The 15,310-nt window shown below is 27.8% G+C and overlaps 1 long non-coding RNA gene across 3 annotated transcripts; it reads left to right on the top strand.

Annotated features, from left to right (window-relative positions):
* Positions 1-374: 374 nt before the first annotated feature.
* LOC127278884 (uncharacterized) lies at positions 375-13,461 on the top strand. 3 transcript variants are annotated; one of them, XR_007842560.1, is made up of 3 exons: positions 375-854; positions 12,961-13,109; positions 13,227-13,461. It is a non-coding gene; the product is annotated as an uncharacterized LOC127278884 (long non-coding RNA). The 3 variants fall into 3 exon arrangements; XR_007842559.1 differs by having other exon boundaries at positions 12,964-13,109; XR_007842561.1 differs by lacking the exon at positions 375-854 and adding an exon at positions 8,705-8,824 and having other exon boundaries at positions 12,964-13,109.
* Positions 13,462-15,310: the final 1,849 nt, after the last annotated feature.

The raw sequence follows: 15,310 nt of genomic DNA on the forward strand, positions 1-15,310 counted from the left end.
CCATTTTTAATTTTTTAAATCCAACTTTCGAAACGTCAATAGAAACGTTAAAAACTTCCAAGTAACAAGTTCCAAATAAATTCGGTAATGAAAATCGATTTTTAACAAGTGCTCTCCATCCCAACTATTTTGACTATTTGAGATAGTTATTTCATGTTAAATAAATTTTCTGCGCAATTATCATGCACTTTTCAGTTTTGGGACTCAAAGTTGAAGGTTTAAGCTTTCATTCAAGCCCTCGTGAAGGTTTTTATCTTGTTGCGTTTTCGTTTTACAATGCTTCAAAAAGTGCTAAAAAAGCGATTTTTTGACACTTTAATCTCGTTTTCTACGGAACTGACCGAATGAAAAATTTTTTTTGGGTACACTAGAGTCTCCGAAGAGAGGACAGAAAGAGTCTTGGACCTCTCTACGGAATTCGTCCTTGACGCCGAAAATTGTAAACACTCCAGGGCCGTATATCGTATCACAGAGATGTGTTTTTTTTAACAGAATACATTCTGTTACGTATGTAAAACACTACGCGAGAAAGGTACACTAAAAACAAACGCTCCTGAGTTCACGTTCCTCTTTCTGATCCCGCCCATCTCTTCCCCCCTCACTCCTTACCGCGCCGCGTCACTACTTAGTCCTCTCTTCAGAAGTCCTCTCTTGGGAGACTCCAGTGTATATTCTTGTTCAGTGACACCTAAACTTCCAATAAACACAAAAAATTTTAAATAAACACGACTTGACCATGTTTTTGTAACCCAGTGTGTAACAGTGCGTTAATAGCATTAATTTTTACTACAGTGTTCAGCATTCAGAAATTTAGTTGCCAAATTTTATAATTCGAAACCTACGCAGAAAGAAAAGTTAGTATACTATTGAGACAAACGATTCTATAATCAATCGTAGTTGTAATAAAAATTTAATAAAGGAGAGTCCAGAATACGGGTTTCTGAACGTTGACGCATTGATAGCGACGCGTCGGTCTTATGGGACATCAATGGGAAAGACAAAGACAGAATGATACATCGACATTCAGAAACCACTTATTCTGGACTCTCCCTAATTTTGTTAAAATCAACTCAAAGTCTTTTTGCATGATTTTCATTAAAGGACATGTAAATGATAAGAACATATGAATATTATGTCACGTGATTCCAGAGGTCAATGTTCTTCGTAATACTAGGTTTTCTTTACATATTTAATGGACAAAGCTGAAATTTTGTGGAGAAGTCAAAAGCAATATAATTATAACGATTACCTGTGATATGCACAAGTTTTCGTATATTTTGTTAAAAAAATTATTTTTATAAAAATCTCATATTTGGAAAAAGTAATTCTTTTGTTAAAAGAAACATTTTTGAAGTAGTATCATTAGTGTTGAAAGAAAAGGTTAAGGCATATTATAAATTTATAAGACATACAACAATTTCAAAACAAGCGAAAAAATGACTGCCAATAAGGTGATTCCCTTATTAAACATAAATATAAGTGTATCTACACTACATCATTTACAAAAATATGTTATCTTAAGGATCGTATATGGAAAAAATAGTTTTTTCACATCGTGATAAAAATAAAATATCTATATAAAAGGCGTATAACCGACTACAAAAAATTCCCCGCTTAAAATTTCAAGATAATGTTTTTGATCAATATCAACGATTAATACCAGATTAGTACGTCGCTTCAAGTGCGCTAAGAATGATTGAACATTGTACAAAGCTAATAAAATATGATTAAATGAATTGAATATATACTTTAGAAGTACATTATTTTTTCCTTTTTATATTTAATTTTAGTAGTAGTCCGTCAGTTCAGTAGATGTAAAGAATTTTTTATGTCTTTAAAAGAAAAATTAATTTTTTAATTATTTTTAATTAAATATAAGCAATAGAAATTGACATAATAGAGAGTAAACTGTAGGTATACATATAATTAATTTTACAATAATTTTCGATTTAACAAAATAAAATTTATAACCTGCGTACAATCACACATACGCAAATCATGTGGGATCAAATTGATAAATTTTGCTGACAATAACAATGTTAAAAATTGTGTGGTCATAGAATATGTACAAATTGATAAATTTTAGTTTAGGACTCACCGTTTCCCAAGTATACAATTAAACAAATGCTTCCTTCTAATCGTGAAAACTGCTGCTTTGGATCCTACCTAATTTTGTCCGCAGAATACTTTCGGCCATTTCCTATCCCCCCCGCTAAGGTTTCTTTAAAACATAAACAGAGTAATACTTTATCAGATTTATCAGATTACATGAAATACTGCTGTGGATACCACCTGACTTTGTCCGCACTATTTTTCCATTATTTTTTATGTTAGTTATGGTTTTTTGGATTTTTCTCGAAAACTAATCACTTTTGGTAAAAAATGTATACGACATAAAATGTGTGTTTTTTTGAGATCTACAACTTTTGTCTAAAACATTTTTCGAAATTTTGCGTTCTTTACGAGTTAATTGCAAAAAACCATGATTTTATTGTGTTTTTTTTATGGTTTTTACCATGATAATCAAATTTGCGCCAATTTTCACTATCATTTTCGTAATCAGCGCACCAAAATGCGTTAGTATACCAAGTTTTATTAAAATCGGAGGTACCCCTACTTCGGAAGTATATCTATCAACAGTACTTTTTACTTACGCAAGCTAAAAACTTTGTACAAATCTGCACAAAAATCTGAATCATATATGAGGTCAAAATAATTCGAAATCTGTATGCAAGAAATCCGCATTTCTGGTCACTACAGTCTAAAACAAGTCCGAATAATTTGCCCTGCTTAAATCCAAATTGTCGATCTAACTGAATCATAATTTATGTGGACTGCTGATTTTGTGCATACAAATTTCGGATAAGTATTTTTGAACAGACTAAATCAAGATTATTGAGGACTAAAACCGGATTTTCCACATAATTTATAGATTTCGAATTATTTCGATCCCATTTCGGAGTAAAGTTTTTGACCGCAGTCAATCTGGATTGTTGCATACTCATTACGGATTGTCTACATACAAATTCCAGATTATTCTGGACTCATTTTAATTTAAGTATTTTGATCAAACTAAATTCGGATTGTTGTGAAATAATTATGGATTGATTTCATTTAAATTTCAAATTATTGAACTATTGAATTTAATCCAAAATCAGTCCGAAATTTAAACCAAAGATGATAATGATTTTTTTATTTCTATTTACAAAAAAATGTATACCTAAAGCTCTTAGGAAATTCAATTTGATTATAGGTTCAACTATAATGGACAGAACAAAAGAATTTTTGTTTCCGATTGTACAATCAAAAATGTTTTTGCGAAAATATGTTACTTAATAATATAAATGTTACAGAGTTATTATTTCATTACTTAAAAAATTTTAAAAATTAATTTAATTTTAAGAATTAAAATTTTAAAAGAGTTTCAATGGTTTAATTAATATTAGGTATCTTTTATCAACATATATATGCATATACGTACCGATATCAAAGTTATTTCAAGATAGCAATTTTCTCTTCCAATGAATGAAAACCACTTTATTAAAAATTAAAAATATTGCAAAATCATTTCCTGAATTTTCAAATTCAAAGAAAATATACACGTTTAGATGATACTATGTAGAAAATACGTGATGTTTTTCTAAAATCAAAATAAACAATATTATCAGAAGAGTCTGCACGTACAGTTACATATATGTGGCTATATAATAATGAGATGCACTTGAGCAATAAATTATTTTGTCATGTGAGATGTGGCCTCAGCCAGTTCACTTAATTATCGATTATTCATCATAAAATTTAGAAACAACAGTAAATATTTTACACATTAATAATTTTATATTTTTCAAAACCTTTTCGTATCATCTGTTTATTTCCATTAACAAAAAATGATTAATATTTTATTATAATATATAGTTATAAATAATTATCTGGGATAATTCTTTTTTTCCATACACGTTTGTTACTACATTTATAAAACTTATAAACATTCAATGTTTACTTGATTCGCAGTGATGTTTACGATCTCTCAAAATCAAGGTTACAACTTGGTCATTTCTAACTTTACCTCTTTATCGTCAATGAATCAGTTTCTTTCAGAAGATAATTGAATGATAATTTTTAGAATCTTCTTCATTGATTCAAATATTCTACGAAAATTATAAAACTACACGGAGAAAATTTGTTCCGGACATTTTACTCAATTTTAACTGAAAGTTGGGATATATAGTTGCACAAAAGGAATTTTTCAAAATATTTTTTTTATCTTTTGTAGTGATGATAGTTAAAACTTGATATGATATTTTAATTTATTACAAGCTAATACTGTAAATATATGAAAAATTCGAATCATTAATCATTGGTATAAATAAAAAATAAATAAATAAATAAATTAAAATTATAAATAAATTATATAATAATAAAATGCTTAGTCTGTCCTTCTGTCCTAACTTGAAGTTGGCCTATTCTGATTTCACGTGTTTTTTTGAATAGTAATCTTATGACGTGTCAAATTTTGACAATTCTTTTTCTCATTTTTGCCAAAGTTGTATAATTGTGTTTCCAAATTTCGGAATAAGTTTCTTTAAAATTCCAAATTCGAAAATTCAATTCACGAAGCTGAAGTACACAACGTTTACCAACGAAATTTTTTTTAAAGTTGTATATTGATTCAAAAATTGTATACAAATACAAAAAATTTGTGATGAGAAAAAAGATGCACCAGGAAATTTCGTACAAGATAGTAATTTGAAAAAATTTATTTTTAAAAATTTATTTTTAAGGAACCAGGGGCCAACGAATACCTATTAAATATTAATTATAAAAACACAGGCCTCGAATCAATTTAAAGACACAAAAAGTCGTTTCAGTCGATTGATATTCCAAAAAAAAGTGGATTTGTTTTTTATTTTAACAAAAATATTTTACAGATTTTTAAATAAAATTTTTTTTTTAATAATAATCCTTTTCAAAGGGTTAAAGTTGAAATTTTTAGAAATAATTAAATTTCAAAAAGTATTGTTAATTTTCAAACAATTATTAAATTTTACAGAACTAAAAATAATTTATCAAACTATTTTTGGAAAACATTTTTTAAATTTAATTGAATTTTCAAAGATTTAAAATTGAGATTTTTGAAATTAATTGAAACTTTAAGTGTTTTGTAATTAAAATTTTAGATGATTTCACTGAAAATTTATTAGAAAATGCGGAAAAAATACAATAATTTGAAAATCATTTTTAATTAAAAAATGGTTTCAGATAGTTGACATTTCAAAGAATATTATTAAAATAGTTAAAAATAATTGAATTTCCTTAGAGTTATAATTGAAATTATTAAGTTTCAAAAAAAAATTTTTCGATGGAAAATTTTAGAAATAATTAAATTTTAGATGCTTTTAAATTCAAATTATTGAAAATTCAATTAATTTTGAATTCAAATTTTTGAGAATAATTAAATTTTATTTGATTTTAAATTTGGAAAATAATTAAATTTCAGTTCATTTTGAGTTGAAAATTTTGGGAAATAATTGAATTTTAATTGAAATTTTGGATAATTATTGGATTTTTAATTGATTTTGAATTAAAATGTTTGGTAATAATTGAATTTTACTTTATTTTGAATTGAAATTTTTAAAAAATAATTCAATATTATTGTGATATTTTTTTTAAAATTATAAACAATTGTTAAATTTCATAAAAATTTTAATTGAAAAATAATTTTGATATAATTGAATTTGTGATGTATTTCATTAAAATTATTAAAAATAATTAATTTAGTGAAGAATCATTTTAATTCAAAATTTGTTAAATAATTTAATTGAAGAAGATCTGAAGAAGATCTACATTTTATACTAAAAAAATGTATTTTATTTACATTTTCTTTTCAAATGTAAAAAAAATGTCGCATTTTATAAAAATAAGTCGGTAAAAGTCGTATTTTTGAAAAAAGTCGGAAAAAGTCGTATAATCCGAGGCCTGTAAACATATGATTTTCATTATTATCATTTAATATGTAATAATATTCTAATAAATTAAATTATTATTGCTAATATTAATCTTTAATTTCTTTATAACAAACAATTAAATACTCAATTTGGCGCGCTTGCGCGCGTTTAATTTTGCTAGTTATAAATAAATAACATTAGTATAACATTGGTATCATTAAACATTATGGTATAAATCAATATTTATTCAGTGAATTTCTCAAAAAGTTGGTTTTTCAAACAATCGTTTATTAAGATTTAAAAGTAACCAAAAAAACCTGTGCTATTTATCACTTTTTGATGAATCTTTTATTTAAAACATGTAGTCTTTCTCTCAACGGTCTACTAATTTTACAAACAAATCAAATTTAAAGCTACCCAGATAACCAAGCGTATTAATCGTTATTTACAAGTATGGAGTACCAGTATTATACTAGTTTTATACCAGTACAAAATAATTATATATACATAATAGTACAATACCAGTACCAGGGAGTAGTATAAGGAGACCGAACGGCCATTATGAATCCGCGCCAAAAGTGGCCGCACTTTTGGTGATCGTAATTCCCATGGGCACACTTCTGTCGATAGCAGCGCCTCACTCGGAGAGGCTGACACTATCGTTGTAAGCAAGAAAGCATGATATAACCTCTGCTTTTTTAGTTTATTTATCGTGTGCGGTTTATCGTTTAGTAAAGAAATTACGACTGAATTGTGATAAAATTTTAACACGCTTAAAATAAAATATTTTGTGAAGTGTAATGTGATAAAAAAATGTCTTCTGTGTGCGTAGTGGATTCTTAACTATACTCCGCAACAAATAATTTGTTTGTCTAATAAAAACAACATGTGCACTGAATAATCACAGTAGCAGACGACAAATAGTGCCACTTTTCTACACTAAGAGCGCTGATATCGACAGAAGTGTGCCCATGAGAATTACGATCACCAAAAGTGCGGCCACTTTCCTTATACTACTCCCTGACCAGTACGTCGTACTTCTGAAATAAGAAGCACAACATACTCGTACGATACAAGTATAATACTGGTACGTCGTACTGGGAATCTTTGCTGGTAATGCCAACCCAACCTCACTTTCTTGACAATTGTCAAATATGAACGCGTCACTGAAAACGGTGCAATAAATGTTAGTGAAAAAAGTGGTTTATGATGCAGCAAAAGAGTTTTAAGGTTTGTAACTTGTGCTTCTGTACTTATCTTGAATATCTGAGATTAAATTTATATTAAATTATCGATCTTTATAAGATTTATATTCGTTTACTTTGACATGCCGCTTTGTGCCATGGTGTTATTTCATTGAAAAACATCAAAATCTTTTCTTTTATAGTCTTTTTTATACATTTACGTTGAGAAAAATTCATAAATTCGGTCTTGATCATATTGGTATATTTTTAAATTCAATTGTGTGTTATTTCGTTATAGTTTTTCTTATACATATAACATATTAATAAGTTAGGATGTGATAATATGTTTTTCTTAACATCAAAGCAATTTTAAACATCAAGTTTAAAATTCTTTTGAAATAATGTTTAAAAGTAAACAAATAATCAATTAATATTTGATAAAGTTAAGTAATTAAAATAATATAAAACACCGGATATTTTAAGATAAGTGAGAATACAAGTTACATATTTTATATGTGGTATATAATCTTTTATATTGTACATCATACTAGTATTGTACCAGTACAATAACAGTACATTATACTAAGTCACAAAAGTTTTCAGTACTAGTACATAATACCTAGTACCGTGCGAAGATACATGGCTGGTACAGTACCAGTACGCCTAGTACGCCGTACTAGTATTATACTACTACCGTACTAGTATTTCAATTCTGATTTATCAAAAACAGACCTTAATATTCTTAGCTATTGTTCTAGTTTATGTACTGCCAGAACCTTACGGATTCCCGAACTTATCTTGAGACACTAATATATGTGTTATAATATTTTATGCCTTTTACATTATAGTTTTATGAAATTCATTTTACTGTACTAATTCGTGAAAAATTACCGTTTTGCTGTTATATCCCAATTTTACCGAACTAAGTTCAGTAAAACTCTCGGAACAAATTTTCTCCGTGTATACATTTTATTAATAAATACATCTAGATAAATTATTTATTAGAGTCAAATAAAATGTATTTAAATTAAATAAAAAAAAAATTTATCTCTGTGCCAAATATATTTTTTCTTGGATAAAAAAAATTAAAAATTAAATTATATTTTTTAGTGAAAAGTAATAAATTCATATTTATTTTGTAATTCAACAAACATTAACATTTAGTTAAGTTCTTAAATTAATTTTCAACAAAATTTAGAGAAAAATTTCAATTTATACATTAATTTAATATTTCAGTAATTTTTTATAAAACCGGGTTTTTTTGTTTACTTCATTTCAATAAATTATAAATAAATTTTAATAATAATTGATCAAATTCTTTTTTTGGCTGTTGTTATTTATTATTACTTGTTTTATCTTTTTCGTTCAAAAATTCAAAAACCAGATAAAGAAGTTATACAGTAGTTAGTTATTACTTTTGATATGAATATTATTAACATCTGAAAACCTGCGTAAACCATCTAAACAATTAATAATTTGCATATCTTTATATTACAAACGTATATTATTCAGAAAGGTATAATAACAAGAATCGTCAATAATCAAACAGTTGTTATAAACGTCAGAAATAGACACAAAAATTATCACATGTTTTCTTACACATATCGTTTTCATAGAAGATTTTTAAGTTTCCTAGAAAAATTAAATACGCAAAAACAAGTTAAAGAAATTTTTTTTTGATGAAGATAATTTTAGGTAAAAACAATTTGTATTGGCCATATATAGTATAAACTTTTTTGTTAATATTTAATCTATTTTGTTTTCTCATGAAGGATGCATTGTAATACAACAATTTTTCAAACTCGATTTTTTTATGTATGTTTATGTTTTTCGACCTCAGGAATCCAAAAATCACATTTTTAACTCTTGCGTGCTTGAGCTGGGACCCTCGAATCTAGACAATTTGCTTTTTCATCCACTTCCATTTAAGAAAATATTTTTTCAAATTGGATAAGCTGATGCTACACGCTGCGCCAGAAGGTGGTTTAAATAAAAATGAATTGGCACTTAAAAATTCTTTTTGATTATGGTTCTTAGATGAATAACAAACATTTCTCAATAGTTTTTAAAATCAGTTTACGTGCCCGATTTAAATAAAATTGAGTTTTTATATAAAAACAGTGTTTTATGGGGAATCAGAATTTATTTAGTCTAATAAATACTGTAATAAATGATAAAATAATTACTTATTTTCAATTTTACATATAAATAATTATATTGCTGTAGTGTTTGTGTCCGATTTTAAAAAATTAAATTATAATGTTAAAAGAACGATTTTAAGAGTGACAAAATTTATTTAAGAGAGTCGAATGGTCTCTGAAATTTTTTGGCAAGAAGAGACCTTTAATTATCGCTCTATAAAAACGGCACTAAACGTGAAAATGATAAACATTGATTTTAAAATACTTTCTTCTCGAAAGACGGACACTTTTTACAAAAGCAGCTAGAGATCCTTGTCTTATATAAATTTCCTAAATCCTAAAGATTATGCGAATCCATACAAAAACACGATTGCAAAACGAAACGTAATATAATGACAGGTACATTACCTCCTGCCGCCGTCAGATGGCAGCAGCATGCAGGGCGCACAAAGTCGCAACTGTTATTAGATTACTTTTCTACTTTTTGTTTTGCAACCATGTTTTTCTATGGATTCGTACAGTCTTTTGGATTCAGGAAATTTATAAGATGAGGATTTTGGCTGATTTTGTTAAAAGTGTTCGTGTTTCGAGAAAAAAGTATTTTAAAATCAAAACTATTTCACGTTCAGAGCGATAATTAAAGCTCTCCTTCTTGCCAAAGAATTTCAGATACCGTTCGACACTCTTAATGCATAAATATAAAAACGAAACAAGAAAATAACTTCATTGTTAATAAATTTATATGAACCCAAATCTAAAACATCTATTATCTATACGCATATAATATACATTAAATAAATTCTGGTTCCTCATAAAATACTATTTTTAAATATTTAAAACTCAATTTTTGTTTTAAATTGGGCACGTAAGCTGATTTTAAAACCTACTGAGAAAAGTTTTTTATTCATCTTAGAACCATAATGAAAAAGAATTTTTAAGTGCCAATTCATTTTTATTTAAACCTCCTTCTGGCGTACCGTGGCTATATAACGTACATTTAAAAAAAGAAAGAGAATTTTTTTATGTAAAACTCTTTTTAATACATTATTTTATAGCTCTTATATGTACGTAGTTGCCTGAGCTGGGTCCCACGGACCCAGACAACTTTTCTTTCCATGTACTTCACCGTCCGACAAAATTCAACCTTTTTTGACCCACAAAAAAATCCAAAATTTTCGGAAACTAGGACCAAAAAAAATTACCCGTCTCTGGCCGTTTTGCTAGATCAAGTCGTTTGTGGTTTTTAGGGGCGAAAACTACCCCTAAATGAAAAGTGACAAGATATCTTTTAAAAATTATTAATTTTTTATAAAACTTGGTATCTGGGGGTTTTCGGGATCACTGATTATTAATCTGATGTAAGATTTTCAAAATTCAAAATGGTGGATCCAATATGGCGGTCAACATTTTAAGAAGTTATTAATTTTTTATTTTATATCCGCCATTTTGAATTTTGAAAATTTAACATCTGATTCGAAATCAGTGACCCCAAAAATCCCTAGATACCAAATTTTATAAAAAATTTATAAGTTCTTAAAATTTTGACCGCCATATTGGATCTGCCATTTTGAATTTTGAAAATCTGACATTAGATTAATAATCAGCGATCCTGAAAACCCCCAGACACCAAGTTTTATAAAATATTAATAATTTTAAAAAGATATCTTGTCACTTTTTATTTAGGAGTTGTTTTCACCCCTAGAAACCACAAAAGACTTGATCTAGCAAAACGGCCAGACACGGGTATTTTTTTTGGGTCCTAGTTTCCGAAAATGTTGGATTTTTTTCGTGGGTCAAAATTCGTGTCGGATGGTGCTTCAATTAAAGAAAATATTATTATAAAATTGTTATCCATTAAGAGATAATGAACATATAATATATCCTTTTATAACAATATGTAAACATTTTTTATGTACAACTTGGTGTAATACATTATATTGTAGTTCTGGTATTCGTGGTATTTGTTACATCAAGGTAACTCGTGCAGAAACTGCCACTTTTCATCTCGATTACCGACCTGGCCCCGATCCGATTTCCTGTTCTGGCCCTGGGTTAATAAATTTCTATAGGCCCGATCAGTACCAGGCCTGGTTGCCATATATAAAAATTTTAAAAAACTAGTAAAAATACATTTATAGCATTTTATGACATTTTTTACTCTCTAAATCTGAATTAGTAAAAATGTTTTCTAATTTGAATTAGTGACTCACTTTTTGCTTATGAATTAGAAATTTTTTACTAATTATTAATAACTTTTACTAACAATTAGTAAAATTTAACTAATTCTAAAACAAAAAGTGAATTTCTCTTAAATTTTACTAATTGTTAGTAAAAGTTACTAATAATTAGAGATAAAATAAAATTAAAATTACTATAAGATCGGGCAAATTACTATGGCCCTGGTCGGATCCCGACCAAGATTCCAGATCGGGCAAATTGGCATGGCCCCGGTCGGGTTCCCTGTTTCATTTCGATCGGGCCCATATCAGGTTGCCAGATCTGGCCCCGGTCGTGCCTGGTTTGAGCCCGACCAGGGCCCGGTCAAATTTTCTGCACGGGAAGTGTCGCATGTTTATTTTTGCTTCACCCAAAAATATTATAAAAACGGTTCGGACAAAAGATTCTCGTAAAAAGTTCTAAATTTTTCACAATTATTTTGAAGTCAGATTTTAAAAAATTCAATATGGCGGTCAAATTTTTAAAAATTTAACATATTCGCTTGAAAATCGTTACTCGGAGGTATTCGGGGTCGCTGATTATGAATCCGGTGTCCGTTTTTCAAAATTCAAAATGACGGATCCAATATGGCCCACGACTTTTGAAAAAACTTAACGTATTCATCTGAAAATAGTTACTTTGGGGTTTTCTGTGTCGCTGATTACGAATCCGGTGTCCATTTTTAAAAATTGAAAATGGCCGATCCAATATGACGGAAGAATTTTAAAAAAATCATTCAGTATCGCTTGAAAATCATTACTCGGGGGTTTTTCGGGTCGCTGATTACAAATCTGATGTTACTTTTTCAAAATTCAGTATGGCGGATATATTGTTTTAAAATTTTGATGGATTTGTTAGAAACTCGTTATTCAGGGGTTTTCAAGGTCGCTGATTACGAATCTGATATTAATAAATTGTATTGATTTTTAATTTTCCTGTCCGGCATATTAGATCCGACATTCTTAATTTTGAAGCAGATTTGAAGCAAGCAATTTTGAACAGCAGATTCGAAATCAGCGACCCCAAAACCCCCGAGTAACGATTTTCAAGGGGATCCGAACGATTATTTAAAAATTCGTCCGCTACATTGGATCCGCCATTTTGAATTTTGAAAAATTAACATCAGATTTGAAATCAGCGATCCCCAAAACCCCCGAGTAACGATTTAATATTGGATACGCCATTTTGAATTTTCCAAATCTGACGTCTGATTTATAATCAGCGACCCCAAAAACCTAAGAATACCCAGTAATACTTAAATTAAATTAATTACTTTTTTTGTACTGTACACTCAAATTTGCACTGTTGAAAAAAGTGTCACGACGCGACTTTTTGTGGGCTATTTATGTACCCTAGAGTGTCAAAAGATTAAATATTTTTTGCAATTATATTTGCAAAATATTACAATTATAATTTAGAATTAAAATATTGATAATATCCTGCTATTAAATCTTGTTTTCTATTGAATTTAAGCAGCTGGGTCAGCTCGGATTCAGCTCAGGCACGCACGTCAAAAAATGAACTCAGGCACGTGAGGGTTAAAAATTGTCGTTCCGTGTGTGTGTGTATAAACTACATTTTCATAAATATCTCGAATACTATAAGAGCCAAAGGGAAAGTAAGTAAGTAAAGATTAACTATTATTTTTTTGCATTTAAAAATTTTTGAAAAATCATTTTTGCCCATAACTTTAAAAAAATGTTAGAACACCTAAGTAATATTTTTCTTTATTTTTGTAGAGTTTTTTAAGACGCATCTTTTGAGCTATTAGTGAACAATCTATACTGATATTCCACCCAAAGTTATTAAATTTTTAAAATTTAGAAAAAACGTTTTTTGCAATGTATTGACACCAAATGGATATTAATCTCTAGTTTTGTAGAGTTTTTCAAGACGCATATTTTGACCTATTAGCGAATATCCTACTGTTATTTTATTCAGAGTTACTAACATTTTGAAATTGAAAAATTTTGAAAAACCTGCCTTTTTGTATTATTTATTAAAAAATCTTTATGTAACTTTAAAATTATTATGAACAATGAAGAATATTTAAAAACGAATCAATTGACCTATTATTGAACCTTTTATTATAAAATATTACGAAGTTATTGATACTAAGAATCTATCTATGCAAACGCCTAAAAAATACAACTTTACATCTTTTTAAAATTATTATAATACTAATTAAGTTACAATAAATTGATCACGAAAAATCTTAATGAGGAGGCAAAGTGTTCATGATATAAATACTTTAACTTGGCAGCGGATTTTATCATTTTTTCTTTTACAAAAATTTTAAAACAATTTATAGAATATTTTTAGTAATCTAGTGAGTTATTTTTAAAGTATAAATTATTCTTAAATTAGATAAAAATACAAAAATTATAATGACCTACATACAAACAAGAAACTAAGTCGTCCTTGTCAAATTTCGTTAAGAAATATCTCCGTTGAGAGTGAACTAGATTCAAGATTGATCCAAAAGACAGGATTAGCATGTCTAAATTCATTAACAGAACTTGGTAATCTCAGAGCTATTCCATCGACAAAATTACCTGATAACGTAGTTCTGATGCCAGGAGATAATTATTACCTGAAATCATTTTCAGAAATCAAACATCAAGTAAAACAATTTTCATAAAATAAAGTCAAATTACATGTGACTTCTTAAAATTAAATTTTTTTTTAATAAAACATTTAACGAAAACAATTTTGGAGAGGAATTTTTCCATAAAACATTTGTTTCTAAAATTTTTTGCTTTTGAAATTATTTATTTGCATTATATTTCTAAAATTTCTAAACATAATCTTTGTAAAACATTGATTATAACTCGAGGGGGAATTTACTCAGGTAGTCAAGTGTACACTCTTCCTGTAATACTTGTGTAATACTTGTGTAATACCGTGTAATAATGCGTTATTACGGTGCTGTAATAACGCAAAAAAATCTGTAATATCTCTGTAATAATGTGTAATACTCTGTAATAACGTGTAATAACTTAGTAATAAGGATAATATGAGGTGTAATACCGGTAGTCAAGTGTACACGTTTTTAACTAGTAAACTCCCCCTCGTTATAACTCTATAAGGAAACCCCCACAGCACCTAAAATTTCATCAATATTGACAACATTACCTCAATATTATGCCATTATTTCAGAAATGTTTCTGCAATATTAGAATATTTGATGTAATATAGCGAATATTGCTGCAAGTTTATGTGCTATGTAGGAACAAAATATATATTTCTAAAGCCTCATAATCTACAATAAAAAAATTTTTTTATTTGATTCATATATATACTCGATTACTTGACTATTATCAAAAAAAAAATTTACTTGAACCAAATAATTTTTATTTGAATTAAATAAATTGTATTTGAACCAATAATTTCTGTATTTGAAACAAATAAATATTTATTTGATAATAGTCAAGTAATCGAGTAATTGAATCAAATAAATTTTTTTTCAGTGTGATAGTACTCGATTTTACGTAGTCCAAATGGTCCCAAAATTCGTAATTTTTGACAAAAAAAACACTGCCAAAAATTCAAATTTCAATATTTTAAAAACCCTTCGTTCAATCACTAAAAGAAGTGTGCAAAATTTCAGAAAGATCTGTCCATTACTTTTGGAGAAATTCTGACCACCGCAGAAGTACTCTTTTTGTAATAGGTCTCAAACACTCATTGGCCATGGGCTAAATTTTCAATATTTCTTAACGAAAATTTTATAAATTGTTCTTTTTATAGTGTAAATTAAGATTTTTGGACGTTCGAATAAAATAATGTATTTATTATATGAAAAAAAATTGTATAAAAAGTA

Source organism: Leptopilina boulardi, unplaced genomic scaffold (genome assembly GCF_019393585.1).
Source record: "Leptopilina boulardi isolate dan_hultmark-lab unplaced genomic scaffold, ZJU_Lbou_2.1 LbouV2_213, whole genome shotgun sequence".
Taxonomy (NCBI): Eukaryota; Metazoa; Arthropoda; class Insecta; order Hymenoptera; family Figitidae; genus Leptopilina; species Leptopilina boulardi.